This window comes from Carassius carassius, chromosome 29, assembly GCF_963082965.1.
Source record: "Carassius carassius chromosome 29, fCarCar2.1, whole genome shotgun sequence".
Taxonomy (NCBI): domain Eukaryota; kingdom Metazoa; phylum Chordata; class Actinopteri; order Cypriniformes; family Cyprinidae; genus Carassius; species Carassius carassius.
The window spans coordinates 7492326-7509637 of NC_081783.1; the positions used below are offsets into that span (position 1 = coordinate 7492326).

Below are 17312 nucleotides of genomic sequence, written 5' to 3' on the forward strand. Positions count from 1 at the left end.
GTAAAACAGGTTACTTACATAAAATGTGTACAGTATAAATATCAGTTATCATTCTGAATTTCAATAATTTGTCTCTTAAGATGATATTTAAATGCATAGTTTTATGATCAAAGTTCTGTCGTTTTTAATGTGGGGGCAAAAACATATACAGTAATGCAAAACAGTGCTGATTAAAAGTGTGCAAATAAATGTTGCTCAAAAGCCTAATGTTTTATTTCAAAGAAAAAGACATTTGAACCATGATCTCAATGTGGATGTTATTTGTACAACTATACTAAAATGACTTTTACTTGCTAACAAAAGTATAATCTATCAGAAGGCATGTAGACAATTTTGTAAAACAGGTTTTTCAGCAGTTTTGTTTGTGTTTATAATTTAAAGGCCTTAGAAACTTGTGTGTCATATGATAAAATATTTATAAAGTTAAATTATACCTTTTTGGTACATATTCAGCCTGATCTCACAATCAAAACGTACATAAATACACACGTATTCTCATGAGATCACGTTGACATTAGTATAATGCACTCTTTTGGGGCAGATGAGGAACAAAGTTGTCCTTTTGAGGATCGTGCCCCAGTGACAAGCTATTGGAGACCTTTTTTGACATTGTAGCATTCAACAGACAGAAGTGAAATCATCTCTTTGCAATAGCTTGTTTTTAGGAACTGATTTTGCTATTGTATTGACAGGATCACAGGAAATTATGACATTGAAAAACACCAATCGGAGTCAAAACTGTCTCCTGCCTGAACATCATGTATTCTAACCACTACGCCACAGCCTCCTTTTTTTTTTTTTTTGCTTTTTATTTGCATGGCTTGATTCCCAGGGAATGCATTCTTCACATATAAGATGTAGATAACAAAAAAAGTGAGGACCTTCAGATTGGGAACGCAGAAGTTCAGGAGCGGAGAAGAACGCATGTCCTCTTGGGTGTGCTGAATGGGCTTCATCCCCCGCTGGGTGCAGGTGAGCACTCGAGGCAGGCTCGCACCTGCCCTCTTTGTTCCTGACTGATGGGTTTACAGCGTGAGGGATCTGTCTGCCTCGTAAAGCCAGCGGGCCGAGGGGCAGTAAAGTCTAACTGCTGTCAGAGCTTTGTGTGAGGGTGTGAAAGTGTGTGTGAGGCCCTGAGAGACAGGACAGATCATCAGAGAGCATCTCACAATACAGACAGATTGACAAAAACAATTACACTCCTGTAGAGGATTCCCAGACTAAACAGAGAGTCATTAAAGCCAAACAAATAAAATTGAACCACTATATATAAAGAGAGGTTTAACGTTTAGAGAATGGGGTCAGCTGGGTCGCTTTTTAAGTTTACCTCAAGAGAATAAAATGTGTAATGATGATGTCTAATTATATTTAACAATGTCTAAAATTAACAGAATTGCAAGGAAAGTGGCAAAAGTGGCACAATTTACCCCACATTAGGGTAATCTGTGTCATATAAAAAGATAAAATATGGAACCATTTACATTTTAAATCAAAAGAATTTTAAAGACAAAAAAAAGTTCTATTGCACCATCCTTTTAAAGTCTTTTTTTAAACAAAGATATTAAGATATTATTTAAAGTGAACAATTTTTTCAACATTTTGTAATAGTGTTAAAGTTTCTTTTTCTTTTCTTTTTGCATGGCAAGTATAATACATTTAATGGAATATAGTGGTAAAAAAAAAAAAAGCTTAATGGTAATAAGAAACTTAGTTGAAAAGTAAAACAAGTTTATTTTTCTTACCACATTGCCAAACATTTTTCTTTTCAATTCATTTTGATATATATATCCATTTTGATATATATAAATATATAATTTTACCAGTATACAAGACTTTATATAGTGTTGTTTTGTTTCACTAAATCTTGATTTTCAAATGTTTTTATTTGTACTGAAAAACAAAACAAAAATTCTAAGAATTGTTTTTAAACATATTTATTTATTTATTTATTTATTTATTTATTTATTCTTTACTTAAAACTAATTGTACTTCCCATGTATAACATTTCTGACATAAAAAAATAAATACAATATGGTTACTTTTCTCAATCCCAGGCAGCTATGTGACGTGGTATTTCTATGTGTGGTCATGTGACAAAGACATACAGCTTGCTAGATTAAGGTAGTGATGTATCTTTCCTACTGACACATCTCACCTACATTTTAAAAAACTGTGAAAGTTTGTTTTTTGAGGTCTCACTGACCAACACCCAGCCCAGTGTTCAGTACACAGATAACTGTGCTCAGCGCTCTTCCTGCTACTGTCAGTGTCTGATTTCACACCGCTAATGACTGCGCACTGTTTACACTGCCTCCTTTATTCTTTGCAGGGTCACATTACTACTGCCTCAGAGAAAGCACACAGTACACACACCACGCCATACACACACAGACAGACCACTGATAATTTGTTTTATTTTTGCTAATATGCAAGGCCTCTTTAATTTAATTGACAGTGTCTTAAAATTAAAGGACATGAAGAATCGGTTCTAACGCAAAGGCCCTGACAGACATCAAACCTCTGAGCACCTCTGGACATGAAAATGACAGTAAAAAAATAAGCACTCACACTAATGTTTAATTTATACGATTCTCTCAGGATATCATATCTCACTGATAAGAACCAAATTACGTGATTGAAAGGAAGGCTAAGAGTAGCTTCACGATTCAAAATCTGTGCTTTTTTATGGCAAGGGCATCTTAGAAACCAATTACCACACAAGAAATAGATCATTATTTCTTCTGAGCAGAGAGGCTTGGGGGGTGGGGGGCAAAGGTGGTTGCTAAAAGGATGGGTAGGGTTTTTTAGATTGAGAGCAGCACAATAAAGACATAATCATCTCCCCCTCAACTTTTCCTATCCAACTTTCAGATTTTAATTTGCCGTCTGTGAAGTGGTACCTAATTTACTTTCGCCTCGTCCCTTCAATGCGCCATTGTTACGGCGGCAGAGACCCAGAGTTTCCTCTCTTAGCTCACCTCGGCGTGAAATTGGTTTAATGAAGCTGAAAGGTATGAAGCTCTCACAACACTGCAGATTCCAGCGACACTGCTTCATCACCCCCTCACGCCCCCCAAACTCACATTACGCCCACAAGTTATAAAGCAGCACATAAAAGATCACTATCTCTCACATTACATCAGTGGATATTGCTGTCCCTTTCAGAGTGCCAGCGCTCAGGCGAACTGCCGAGGCCGTCTGTTTCGGGGACTTGCCCTGGGTGCTTCAGATTCGCTATCGCTCTGAATCGAACTCAAGAATCAAACACACTGAGTTTGGTGGAGGAGATATCGATCGGTGTGTTTTCCACCTCGGAGCGTCCTGTCATTTCCATGCATGCAGTGACCCTGTGAAACACGCTCTCATATTACTGTTCTGACTGGGTGTGACTCTTGTGGGAATGCAACCCAAGTACTGGGAGATTATTTTGAGTGTGTCTGTGTGTGTTTGTTTGTGTGATGGTATGCTTGTGTGTGTGTTATATTAATATGATCTCCTCATGGCATATCATTTACAGCTTCTTGCCCCCCTTTTGGACAATCGCATGAAAATGCATCTGTAACTGAATATTCAGGTCTGTTCCGGTTTCAGTCCTGTTTCAGGACCTGCAGGGATTTGGACATGAAAAAAAAAAAGATTAACAAATACCAGAGGACTGCAAAGATTTGTGTGTGTGGATGTTTTGCTGTCCTTATGGGCACAAACCTTTTATAAAACAAAGGGATTAATCAATGTTTATTTGTAGAAATGGATTAGATTATTGTGCAAAAGGTATAATTAAATTAGGAAATGTGAATAGGAAGTATACGCATTCAAAATCATTGTGAGTGTGTTTAAAAAAGGCCCCCTGGAATAAAGAGAATCCCAAAGGGTTTAGCAAAATGATTCTCTAAAACCAACATTTTCTATGTAAGTTTTATTATCTTTTTTTTTTATGTAAAATAATTTGCAAATTCAACTGTTTTAAATTCATTTTAAATAAGTAAAAAGATTTATAATTTTAAAAGTTTTAAAATTGCTTGTTTTATTCTTGTTTTTATTTTTCTTCATTATTATTTTACTATCTTTTATGTAAAGCACTTTGAATTACCATTGTGTACGAAATGTGCTATATAAATAAACTTGCCTTGCCTTATCTTATTTTTCAGCAAAAGAAAAAAAAAATCTAATCATTCTTCAAACAGTATACCAGGGAAGCAAAACTGTCTGTTTTTATATAACCTCACTAGATTTTGATACATTTAGGTACAAATTTTATTTTTAAAAATATATTATTTATATACAGTCAAATATTGTATAGTATAGCTTAGTAATGAAACAGCAATATTGAATTACAATATTATTTTAGATATATTTTTAAAGTGAAAAAAAAATTCTGTGATGTAATCTTAATTTATTATTATTTATTTATTATATTATACATAAATCTATCCAAATTTAGTAAATTTGCTACAAATTGCCAATTGGAGTAAGTAAACCATATTTAAAACATAAAGATGCATTCTGAATTAAATGATTTTGTTTTAAGGATATTCACACATATTTTTTTCCCTCCAAAAACAAGACAATAATGCTATTTTGTGAGTTTGTCATACCAAAAGACAAGCCCACTATGGTCAATTAAAATTCACAGTTTATGTGACTGCCAGAAACATCTGATAGAACAAACTTTTTATTTATACAGAAGCTGATTTCCTCAAGTTTTCACTAGGAGAGTTTACTGCATTTACTTGGACTTTACAACCACTTTGCTGACATTCCTAACCCCTTGAAGAGAAAAGCACTGAGAAAAAAAAAAAGAAAGAAAAAAAAACATTCCCTAAATTGTCGCCATTATCATTTTATCATCTGTAAGCCGTCGTGCAAAACAGCCTTTAAGAAAAGGAAATTGTTCAAAACACCGTTCCCTGCGCCTGCCTTCATTTGATGCAGGCAGAAATGAGAGCGATCATTCAAACACACATGCACACATTAAATTGTGCAGCTAAACTGAGCATTTAGCCTCTAACTGAGCTAAACGCTGTTCTGCGGGGAAGGCCAGTCAGTGAGATTAGCAGTGTTTCCCGGCAGGAGTGCTATCTCATACAGGTAATTACTCAATTATCAGCAAACACGCAGATGTCTGACAATACAGACTGAAAAAAAGGCAGAATACAACTGAAAAGATGGGGGTTTTAAAAAAATCACACCTTACAGATACTTATATGAGCACTTCATGTGGACTGACTGAAGGGAAGAATGAGTCCCCTGTTACAGTAAATGCACTTCCCTAATATTACAGGAGTGCCCAGGTAACTGCTTAAATACAAATGTGTCATGTAAATATCAAACCCATAAAAAAATGAAACATATCAATTATAATAACTATTTTCTCTGATTTTACAGAGGAAAGTACCAAGTATAAAAGCACATGCAGAAACACATTTTAGCTGCTCGTGCTGTGGAGAGCTCAGGGGAAATCTCTCCAGTAATGCGTTTCCACATATTGCCACTGGTAGGCGCTAAAGAGAGCAGAACTGATTTAGAGGAGCATCTTGCCTGATCATTTTTTAGTTGTAAACAAAAACACCAAAACTATATTTTAATGTTAACCATTTGCATTCGAAAATAAGTTTGGGATTTTCAACAGGGGGTCTGTGACCTCTGATGTCAGTGACTTTTTTTTGTGAAAAACGAAAAACACAAAATTAAGCTAATTACAACCAAAGCTATGGTTTAGCTAAATGTTTGGTAATCTTTCGCTAATTAAAGTGTATTAGGTAAAACTATAGTTCTGTTGGAACACTTTACAATAGTTTATTAATGAAATCAAACTAACAGTGAAATCGATCTTATTAGTTAATGTTAATTTCAACGTTTACTAATACATCAGCTATTCAAATCAAATGCAGTATCTGTTAATATTATTGAATAACAATGAACTGTTTTATTTTTATCAACTAACGTTAACAGATTAGATTAATAAATACTGTAAAAAATGCATTGCTCAATGCATTAACTTAACCTTTAACTTATGGGACTAAAGTGTGACCCAATATTTTAGCATCACAACAAATAAATGCACGCATATGTTCCTATACACACACAGTATTACAGGCAGGCTTAAAATGAAACTTTTATGCATATGTCCTTTTCTGAAGGCCCTTGGGTTGGCAGATTAATTTCGTGTTCACAAATTAAATACCTGTAAGATTTGAGTACATTTCTCTGTGAATTGGGTGCAGTGGGCAGGACGCAGCTCGTCCACCGTGCAGGCAGACAGTTGATCCCAGTTAGAGGGGGGCTTAGTGTCCCTGACAAAAGCAAACAGGAACAGAAACCCTTTACACACCAAACAAACAGAATAATATCAAATGAACACTGAATATACAAATCTGGCTCACCTGTTTTGTTGAGCTCAGTGCATTTAAAAATAGAGGTGTAACTTTGCCATCATTGACCTGTAAAACACTATTTCAATGGTGCATCATTCACTGCTGAGGAACTGCTTGGTTTCAAAAGTCGTTTACAAAGGAAAACATGCTAAAAAAGTAAAATCGGATGAATATGATTATCATTCAGTATGACCACCTAATAACATGACTGTACCGTGGTACTTTTTTGTGAGGTTGACGCCATGAGAACGTCCCAGAGAAGTGTTTAAACAGGCTATAATACACCAACAGTTTATAAGTCAAGAAGAACATCCCAAACTGTGATCTAGTTAATGCACCGCTGTGACGACCCACCCAATGAGCTCGTTTAAACACTTCCTCCCCCTCACACAAGCACCTGCCAGCGGACACACACCTGGCTCACAGCAGTCTCCCACAGAGAGGCCCTGTGGTTCTCCACGTTCAGACCACATGGGCTCAAACTAACACACACCCGGACACACACTCACACAGGCAGCACAAATCCCCCTGAGACAGCCTGCCGTGAGCTAATGAGGAATTACAGAGGACTAGGACAGCTTTACTGGGGTTTACCTCATGAGAATGACTCACAGGAAGACCCAGAGGCCACAAAATGCATACACACTCAAACACAACACACACATGCATGCTCACACGCACAGATGCATGCTCAGGCAAAAGCTGCACTGATGCACACGCTCTTACCCACCCATGGAATCAAATCTTATTGCTTATAGTCACAACTTTGTTCGTAGCGCAGCTATGCACACCAAAACAAACATACAGAACTGCATGCACGTACGTGCAGAGTTATCCAGAAATTAGTTTTGAAGCAAAAGCAAACAAATTTAAGTGACTCATGTTGGGTGTACATCCCACACTGTGCCATTTAACTAAATTATGTGTGTTGAAGAATCACAACAACTTCAATCAAAAATAATTACTATAAAAATGAGGATGTATGTATTGAGGCTGAAGGCAGACCACAGGACATTTCAACATGTATGGGCAAATCTATCATTGTTGTAACGTTGTTTTTACTGTTCTGTAAAAAATAATAATAATTATTATTATTATTATTAAATAAATAAAACATTATTTTACAGTACATCTCTGTGTTTTAATAATTCTTATAATTAAATACACATAATAATAAAAAAAATCTACACATCTATGTTTTAATATGTAATTTATTCCTGTGATGGTATAAAGCTGAATTTTCAGCATCATTACTTCAGTCTTCAGTGTCACTTAAATCATTCTATGCTGATTTGGTGCTCAATTATTATCAATTATTTTTGGTGCTGATTTAGTAATAATGGTTCTTGTTATCAGTGTTAAAAAATGTAAAACAGTTTAAATTTTCTCAATTAAAACAATTTTTTTTGCTTTTTAATATTTGTGTGGAAACCGTGATACAATTTCTTCAGAATTGGTTCATGAATAGAAAGTTCAAGAAAACACCATTTATTTGAAATAGAAATAAATACATTTAATTGCTTTTAAAAATATATTATACATTTTGACTGGTACACGGTAACAATTGTTAACCTGCAATTGTTACCTTCAAGTGTATTTTTTACTTGACTTAACCTTAAAAAAATTGTAAAAAAAAAAAAAAAGTCTCAGTTCCTATTACATTATGATTCAGTAATATTTAATAATATTTTGACTTAAATAAAACCAGTTAATTTAGATGTTACCATTTTTAGGTTGCAATTTTTTTCAGTCTATATTATATATTAGATATTATTAGGGTATACATAATATTATGGTAAACATAAAATGGAATGTCACTCTCAATAAAGCAAGATGAATAACACTCAATACTGTTAGCATATAGCCTTCCCCTTACACACTCTCTGTGTTATCTTCAGTATGAAAACACCCTGAACAGGTATGTAACATGCAATTATAACACAGGCTGTCCTCACGCACTGCTCATTGCATGCTGTGACGTGTGAAGGCGGAGGGAGGGATGTGTTGATAGAGTCATTTCTCAAATCAGAATTCTGATAGGAACATGTAAGCTGTCATTCATCTTTCATGCATGACCAGGGTGGGGGAAAGGGGGCTGAGTAAGGTGTTTTAAATGGGTGTGTTCACATAAGAGAGAGAGAGAGATAGTAAGAGTTTAAAAATAGTTATCTAACACTACGTATTGCTTTTGGGTATCTGCATTCTTGTCTGATGTCCTTAATGCACAAACAGGTCTGTGTGAGATCATGTGTGAAAGCCTGGGAATCATGGGAGGTAGTTGACATATGATGTGGCTGACAGGCTGGCAATCATGCATGTTTTCAGTAGCCTGTGTAGGTGGGTGAGTATTTGTGTTTGTAGCACGGGTGCATGATTGAGTGATATTAAAAGATGAGGTTGAAATAAGTATGCATGTGTAAGTCTGCATAAGTGTGTGTGTGTGTGTGTGTGTGTGTGTGTGTGTGTGTGCGCGTGTGTGTGCGTGTGTGTGTGTGTGTGTGAGTGAGTATTAAGCCATGTCTGCAGGCTGAGGTGGAGGACAGTTGGCAGCAGGACTGGCACGTCTGTCAGGCCTCCACCTGCAGAAAGATCAGGAAATGACCCACACCCAAACAGAGAGTTAGCCTTTGAGCGTCCAAACACAAAACAGCAGTTTCACAGGCTACATTTTGTGGAAACCATCCTATTTGTACTATGTTTATTTTGATGAATGAAGTAATGTATACCATGAATGAACTGCAAAAACAAGCAACCTTACTGACTAAACCCAGATTAACTCTCTCTATAGAATGTGTCTTGTGTCTTAAGATACAATAGATAGATAGATAGATAGATAGATAGATAGATAGATAGATAGATAGATAGATAGATAGATAGATAGATAGACAGACAGACAGACAGACAGACAGACAGACAGACAGACAGACAAGTGATAGATAGATAGATAGATAGATAGATAGATAGATAGATAGATAGATAGATAGATAGATAGATAGATAGATAGATAGATAGATAGATAGATAGATAGATAGATAGATAGATAGATAGATAGATAGATAGATAGATGTGTTGATATTTTGCTTTGATATTTTCGAAATCCTTTGCTGTCTTTAAGGAAAAAATAAATAAAAAAGGTATTAATCTAAAAAGTCAATAATCCCCTCGTGAATGGATGGTGATCCTAAACTTCCTACACTTCCCAACTATCCATACAATACTTCAAAGCAGCGTGATGTCAATCTTGCCTTTTATTCATGGCGTGTTTACCTCAGCCATACACAGGCCTTTCATGTAAACCAGATGCAGAAGCTCTGTGTTTGTGATGTCTGTGCCCTGCTTCATGTACTCTAGGTGAAAACTAACAAAGAGAGAAAACCATCAGCATTCAGAGTCTATTATTTTCCCATAATGGGTCTGGTACATTCCTCCTCCTACTCCTTCCTCAAACAGACATCCGAGAGAAAGTGTGGATTAAAAAAGAAAACACAAAATGTTGTTGTGGTGGCCCAGGTTTGCTCAGCTGTGTGGCATTTTAGCCCCACCCAGGAGCCCAAACCCAACACAACCTCTTCATCTCTCTCTCTCGCTAGCGCATTTACAGTTGATATTACCCATGAACGAGACCTGAAAGTCAGGTTTGTCCAGTGAGAACGAATGCAACAGATAAGGACGACTGGGGAACTGGGGATTACGAAAGAGAGAGAGTATGAGGTTCACTGACTCTGAGGAGGAAGAATTGTGAGGGAAGTGGACAGAGGGACGGACCAACAAAGAAACACGCAACAGAGAGGACGGTGAGAGAGCAGCCTAGGGAAAGAGAAGTGGCTGGGAAATGAAGGGGTGAATGGAGAAGGAGAATAGAGGGGTCAGAAGAGAGAGACAGGAGAGGAGAGACGGAGGGGCGAGAGGAAGTGAGGGAGACAGGGTGTGGCCTCCAGTGGCAAGAGGCTGCAGGTTGTGCTCCCAGGGCCAAAAGTTCATGGAGGAGGTAGAGCAGGTGAGCAGGTAAGCCAAGCCTGCATGTGCCTGAGTCTCACGTGGATCTCCCTTTGTCTCCACAGCTTCACAGTGGCCTCAGGTTTCTGCCCTCTCTTAAACACACACTCCCTCACACAACCAGCCTAATGTCCCCGGCCCCCCTCCCCAAACATACAAACACACACACACACACACACACACAGAGAGTGACCTTCCACACACTTTTATGAGCATATGAAAGATGAAAGATGGAAGAGCTACAAACATTCATATGAATACATAATCCTTATAATAAAGTGTAGACCCTCTTTCTTTGAAGCAGCTCTTCGCCGTTTACTCCTTTTGTGGAAACACCCTGTCCTGTGGCGTATATACTTGCAAGAAATATGCAGATAATTACATTTCAGCAAAATTACAAGACTCAGTTTTAAGTGTTGAGTGAATATGAAACTAAGTTAGGGGAGGCTGTTTTGAAATATACTTGTATTTAAATACTACTCATCTCTTTCGTCACCACCTGACTACATCATTAACAAGAGCAAAAAATAAATAAAAATGTACAGAGCCTGAAACTTGGTATTACTTGGTATTGTTAGTCGTTTTGTATAAAAGCATCTGCTAAATGAATCAATGTAAATGTTCATGTACTATAGGGTTCACATGTCTGAGACCAGTAGTGAAAATACTTTTAAATTTGGGTGAAAATGATTATGAATTCCAAAACGTCTTCATTTTTTGTGCACACATTAAATGTAAAAGTTTTCCCAGTATCTTGAGCTTCAGTAGAAACAAGAACATCTGACTGTGACCATCTGTACAAAGAGTAACAAAACATGTTATAAAGGTACTTATTTGATTAGTTAGGTAGCTACAGATAGAGCAGAAAGAAATATTTTATTTTATATTAATTATGTAATATTATTTCTTCTTTATTTTTGTTTTAAGTTCAAATTTAATTTTGAATACTGGAATCCTTCAGTGCCATTTGAGACCTTTGGATTCCGTATACATATAAATGCTCATTCACCTACAGTTAATCACAGAAATCAAAACGCATCCAATTTACCAAAAGAGAAGAGAAACCCAACATGGAGAATCGTGCTCATGACTGGCATTGAAAATACCAGCAATAAACAGCAATACAAAAAGGCTTGACCACTACTGGAACTCAGGCTTTTAAAAGCTAATTTGCAAAGTAATGTCTAAGTAGTGCCCTCTTTTAAAGTCAATGCCAAATAATCTCACTAACAACGTTCCAACTATTTCTTGATAATTTCATTCTCCAGGTTCACCGTTGATGAATCTGGCCATAAGCTCGACCAACTTCGCTGCAATTTCCTGTTCAAGAAATCATAGTTTGCCATTTCAAGGACTCATTCAAAGTCATTAGAATAAAAGCTCACCTATGCTTTTCCTGTTACTCTTATCAAGCGCAGAGAGAGCGACCTCAGAGCACATCCTCACATCCCGGCCTCACACACACTGCCTCCTCCCTGCAAGCGAATGCTAACAACAGCTCAATCTATGTGCCATAAAGAAAACAATGCAAGGGTAATCGTTCCTCAGACAGGAGTCCAGTTAGGCCAATCAGCAGGGGAATCATCTGGAGAGCAGGGGGCTTCAGACACACTGATTGCGAGATGATTTACCTGGAGGGATAATGACTCCACGGGTCAGGCCTGCCGAGAGAACTCTAGGCTGACGAGAGACATTCAGGCTCACCTCTGGCCCGGCACACATACACACCTTTGTGTGGTGGCGTCTTTCTTTCTGTCATATGTCATCTTGGGCACCTAAATGGTTGCCCTGATGGTTTTACTACAGCAAATGCAAACCTTCCCTTTCATTTCACATCACAAAAGTCACCCAGCGAGCCACTTCCTACAGCACCGGGACAAACAGAGGGCAAGGAGACCAGTAGATAGCCAAACAATTGGGATGGGTGATTCGTATTTATTTATTTTTTTAATGTAAAGTGTATGCGCTGACCTGTGTATGTGTGCGTAAGCGGAGGTGGGCAGTGCGAGTATGTGTTTGGGGGGATAAAAGCATCAAGCGGACTCTTTATGGAGCCTCTCTTTGATGTGCTGAGGTTACCTTGCATCTGAGAGGGCAGAACAAGGAAGAGGTTCATCAAAGACCTGCCCCTGGCTTTGTGAACTTCCAGCCCACAGGGCAGATTTAGAGCTCTTCGTGACTACAGGCCATTCGCATGTTAACTTGAACATCATCATTGAGAAAGGCACCCAGAGACGCCCAATGGATGACCCAAATGGTATAGTGGCTTAGGAACACTCGGGGTCCAAGACTCTGCAAGACAAGCAGAGCCATATAAACCATATATGCATAAACCCCATATGGCAAAGTAAAACTGCATTTGTTACAGGCCCTGCTAGAAATTTTATATAAATTAGACTCGCAGAAACACTTCCTGACAAAATAAATACGAAAACCATATACTGGAGTAATGCCAACATTTGTGATAAGCATGCAAAATAATCATAATTATGAGATATAAAAATCCCAATTATGAGAACTTAAGTTGCTGTTAAATATTAAGGTTGGAGCTGTTTTTTTTCTTTTGTTTTTTATAGAAGTGTTTTGATCAGTAAAATGTAAAATTAAAATATAAAATAACTGAAATAACTGATTTCTATAGTAATATATTTTAAAATGTGATTTATTCCTGCGATTGCATAGCTGAATTTTCAGCATCTTTACTCCAGTCTTCAGTGTCACATGATCCTTCAGAAATAATTTATATTATGCTGATTTGCTGCTCAAGAAACATTTCATCTTTGATGAATTTATTAGCATTTGTTCGGAAAATAAATCTGAAATGTTTCGACTTCCCATTTTGATCAATTTAATTAATCCTTGCTGAGTAAAAGTATTAATTAATTTATTTTTCTCATAAGTCTTATTCCCCTCAAACTTTTGAATAGTAGTATGTGTTTGCAATTTCAAGAAATAAAATCACAATTACAGTCAATATATAAATATAAAAAGACACACTGAATACTATGAAGTTTAATAATGTTTTAAATAAAACTGTATACTGTTTGAAACCATGCATTTTAAAACTTTGTGCATTACCCTATTTTACTGTTCAAAATAGTGCAAAATGAATCTCAAGCATGACTGCTTAAGTTTGCAGCTCTGCCCATATAGTGGACACCCATCTCTCCAGAGGGTTTGGGATGGGAAAGAGGGGTGTGTGTTGTTCGGAGGTGGGGACAGAGGTTATGGATGGGGTTTGGGGGGCTGAGTGGGTCTATTTAGCCCTCAGCAGCAGAATGCCCCCACCTCCCATCCCTTCCCTCCCCCAGGCTTTGTATGCCCTGAGCCCCACTCCTCCCTCTTTTGTCACCCGGCCATTCCGCTTTGCTTAGCATACACAATGGGAGCTCAGTGCTCGGGCTCCTGACGCTGCATTCTGCCTGCCCACTGGGGAGCGAACACGGCCAAGCTGGGGGGACTGGGGGAGGGTGGGGGTGATACTGGGGGCCAGGAACACTGTTTGACTAAATGCCACCCTGACAACCCCCCCCCACACACACCAACTACCACCCTCACCAGCCTCCTGATCTTACCAAACACATACACACACATACACAGATGGAGCGCACAAAACAAGTGCCATCCAACCAGACCATGGCACTCGGCAGAAAAACAACCCTAAACAAACAAGTGTTCCCATCATGCCGGCTGTAACTCTCTGTGCGGCGATGGCTCAACTGGAGCGTGACTGAGCCTGGCTACATATGTGTTCTCTTTATCTCTCCAGTGGGCCGTCGGGCACCGGGCCCATGTTGAATTATAAGACCTGGCCCTCTGAGACTTTGGGCAGAAAATTAATCCACAATGCGGGGGCGCGAGTATGTTCATTTGAAACAATTAAACTATTTCACGCCCCCTTGACAAATCAATCCATGGAGACATGTGTTTGTGTTATGTAAAATTAACGGTGAGTTACGGTTTCCAAACGTCCAAAAAAAAAACATCTTTTGACTTAAACACTGGCATTACCAACAACAACAAACACATCTCACTAAAATGAAGGACTACCCCATACTAAATAGTACATAGTATACATTATATATAATCAGGGAGCTGGGAACCACTTTAAGGGGCTTTAGCAAATGTTTAAGGGGCCCTCAAAACGGTTTAAAGGTATTAAAGGTATTTCAATTAATACAATTTAATTAAAAACTCAAATAAAATGCTAAAAACAGCAATAAAATATACATAAAAATAATATATATAGACACATTAACCAACACTTTTTTTTGATCAATACTTTTAAGTGATGCCAGAGGCTTTGGCACATGATGGAGTGACTACAGGTGCATCCCCGCCAGTCCCTTCCCAAACATCTGCGTCTGGTGCCTGGACCCCACCAGCCTACTGAACACACAAACACACTGTCACATGTGGGCACACGAGCATACACACCACCCCAGAGATGGATCTGTCACAGTGGGCACAGTGCTCACCAACTAAGACGGGATGGAGAGAGTGCGGTGGTCTGTTGTGTTGTGTATGAGGGAGAAACAGAAGGTAAATGTGTGTGTGTGTGTGTGTGTATGTGTGTGTGTGTGTGTGTGTGTGTGTGTGTGTGTGTGTGTGTGTGTGTGTGTGTGTGTGTGTGTGTGTGTGTGTGTGTGTGTGGGGAGGGTTGGAGGGTGGGTTCAATTTGAGTTTCAAAGCCCTGCTTGTTCGCCTATATTTCACACCACAGTGACATCTTAAAGACCAGACAGGCCTGGTTGCTCTGCCCTCTTTTTTCCCATTCGGAGGGAGAATACAGAAGCTGGGGAGACTGTAGCAGGGGGGGATTGAAATATATGTTAATAGCCCCCAAAGGGGATCCGAATTTTATGAGTTCAGAAATTTAGTTCAACCAACCTGAATAATCAAATGTGGGAACAAAAAAGTACCCCCACCCAACTAACTAGCACTAACATCTCATACTCCCCCAAACCCCACACATACACTCTCTCACAGCCTCATTTCTCCAGCTATCAACAGCTCGTGTTCATATAGTGTAATGGTACCTGAGAACAGACTCCACATGAGTGAGACGAGAGGAAGATGAGGAAGGAATTTGAGGAAGGTGGAAGCTGACTTCATACCTGATCAGGCAGCACAGCCGGCTCCTGATTACAACACCATTTTCCCAGCGGGCCTTCTGCCTCATCCAGCACCTCTGAATATGGAGCAGACGGGCAGCCAATCACAGAGCGGCTTTCTCTCACCTAATGACAGAATTAACGCTTGTTTGGATCGATTTTCTCAGACTTTACAGGCTTTCTGGAGAAAACCACACAATGAGAAAACTCTGTATTATTGCGTGGGAGGTCTAGCATGTAACAGAGCTAAAAAAGTTATGTTTGATAGATCATAGGGTTATACTGAGCTAGTGGTATAGGAATATTTCCGAAGAGAAGTGTTTGCAGTCAGGACACAGTATTATTATATCAGTATTACTAAATATAGGTAGAGATGAAATACCCACAGCTATAACTCTAAAGCTATATTTACATTTATTTATAATATACAAAAACACTTCCGTTCAAATGTTTGGGGTCAATACAATTTTTTAATTCAAGAAGGACACATTAAATTAATCAAAAGTGACAGTAAAGGCAGTACAGAATGTTTCAAATAAATGCGGTTCTTTTGAATTTCCTATTCTTCAAAGCTTTTTTAAAGGAAATGTATCAAAGTTTCCACAAACATATTAAGCAGCACAACAGGTTTCAGTATTGAAAATAATAACACGTTTCTGAAGCAGCAAATCAACATATTATCAACATATAATAATTTTTTTGAAAGATCACGTGACACTGAAGGCTGAATCATCTTTCGATATTACTATTTCTGCTATTATAATCAAATACATGAAGCCTTAGTAAGTCTATAAGACTTCTTTGAAAAACATTTTAAAAATCTTACTGAGCCCATAAACATTCACTACCATTCAATATCATATATATATTTATTTATTTATATATATATATATATATATATATATATATATATATATATATATATATATATATATATATATATATATATATATATATATATACACACACACACACACACACACACACACACACACACTTAAAATATTCACATTGTTTCATGTAGCGTTTATCATTATTAACATGAACTAAAAACAACGAAAAATACTTTTAAAGCATTTATTTTGATTAATCTTAATCAATGTTCATTTCAACATTTAGTGATACATTTGGACCTTATTGTAAAGTGTTACTGTATTTCATTTTTTATATCTTGTGTATGTATGGTTTGCAATTTAGATTTTGCTAATTCTATTGTTTATTTATTCACTTTTTCAATAAAAACTTGACTATTACAAAATAATACTTTCAAACCAAAAGCTCTATTCATCATTTCAGGTGGAGAGAAGTTTATTTATAATCTTAATAGTAAAATACAGTTCTTTGATTAAGAAAATAACATTTGTATGGCTGTTTTCAGCTTAGAGTCACAGAAAATGTGGCTCTCCTCCCCTAAGTGTTCAGTGATTCTCTCTCCTGCCTTACAATGCAGTCCTTTCCATTAAAAGGCTTTACACAAAGGGTTATGACACTCGGGAAGCCTTTGAGGGTCTAAAGCACAAATCCCTTGAGCTCTGTCAAACTGCATTAAATCCTCAATGCTGCAAAGGATTATTAAGAAAGCATTTCTAGTAATTATTAAGAGCAATATTACATGAGCAGCAGCAACTGGTGGATCGGGACTCAAAAATGGGTCACAGTTCTGTTCTTAAAAAAAAAGGAAATGATAAACAAATCATCACAAAACAAAACACTTGTCATATCTGTTGTTGTTGATGTCAAGGTTCCGTCCAATCAAACTGTATTTCTGTATTTTGGCAGAAAGTAGACAAATTAGGCATGACTTCATCCTCAAAAACCATGGACAAAA

General features: G+C 37.5%; 1 long non-coding RNA gene across 3 annotated transcripts; it reads right to left on the bottom strand.

Moving 5' to 3' along the window:
- Positions 1 to 2436: 2436 nt before the first annotated feature.
- Positions 2437 to 15611, bottom strand: LOC132109523 (uncharacterized). Of its 3 annotated transcripts, XR_009424511.1 has the most exons (5): positions 15488 to 15611; positions 12450 to 12662; positions 6384 to 6440; positions 6185 to 6293; positions 2437 to 3605 (listed from the first exon to the last, which is right to left on the bottom strand). It is a non-coding gene; the product is annotated as an uncharacterized LOC132109523 (long non-coding RNA). The 3 variants fall into 3 exon arrangements; XR_009424513.1 differs by lacking the exon at positions 12450 to 12662 and having other exon boundaries at positions 15488 to 15605; XR_009424512.1 differs by lacking the exons at positions 12450 to 12662; positions 15488 to 15611 and adding an exon at positions 11756 to 12411.
- Positions 15612 to 17312: the final 1701 nt, after the last annotated feature.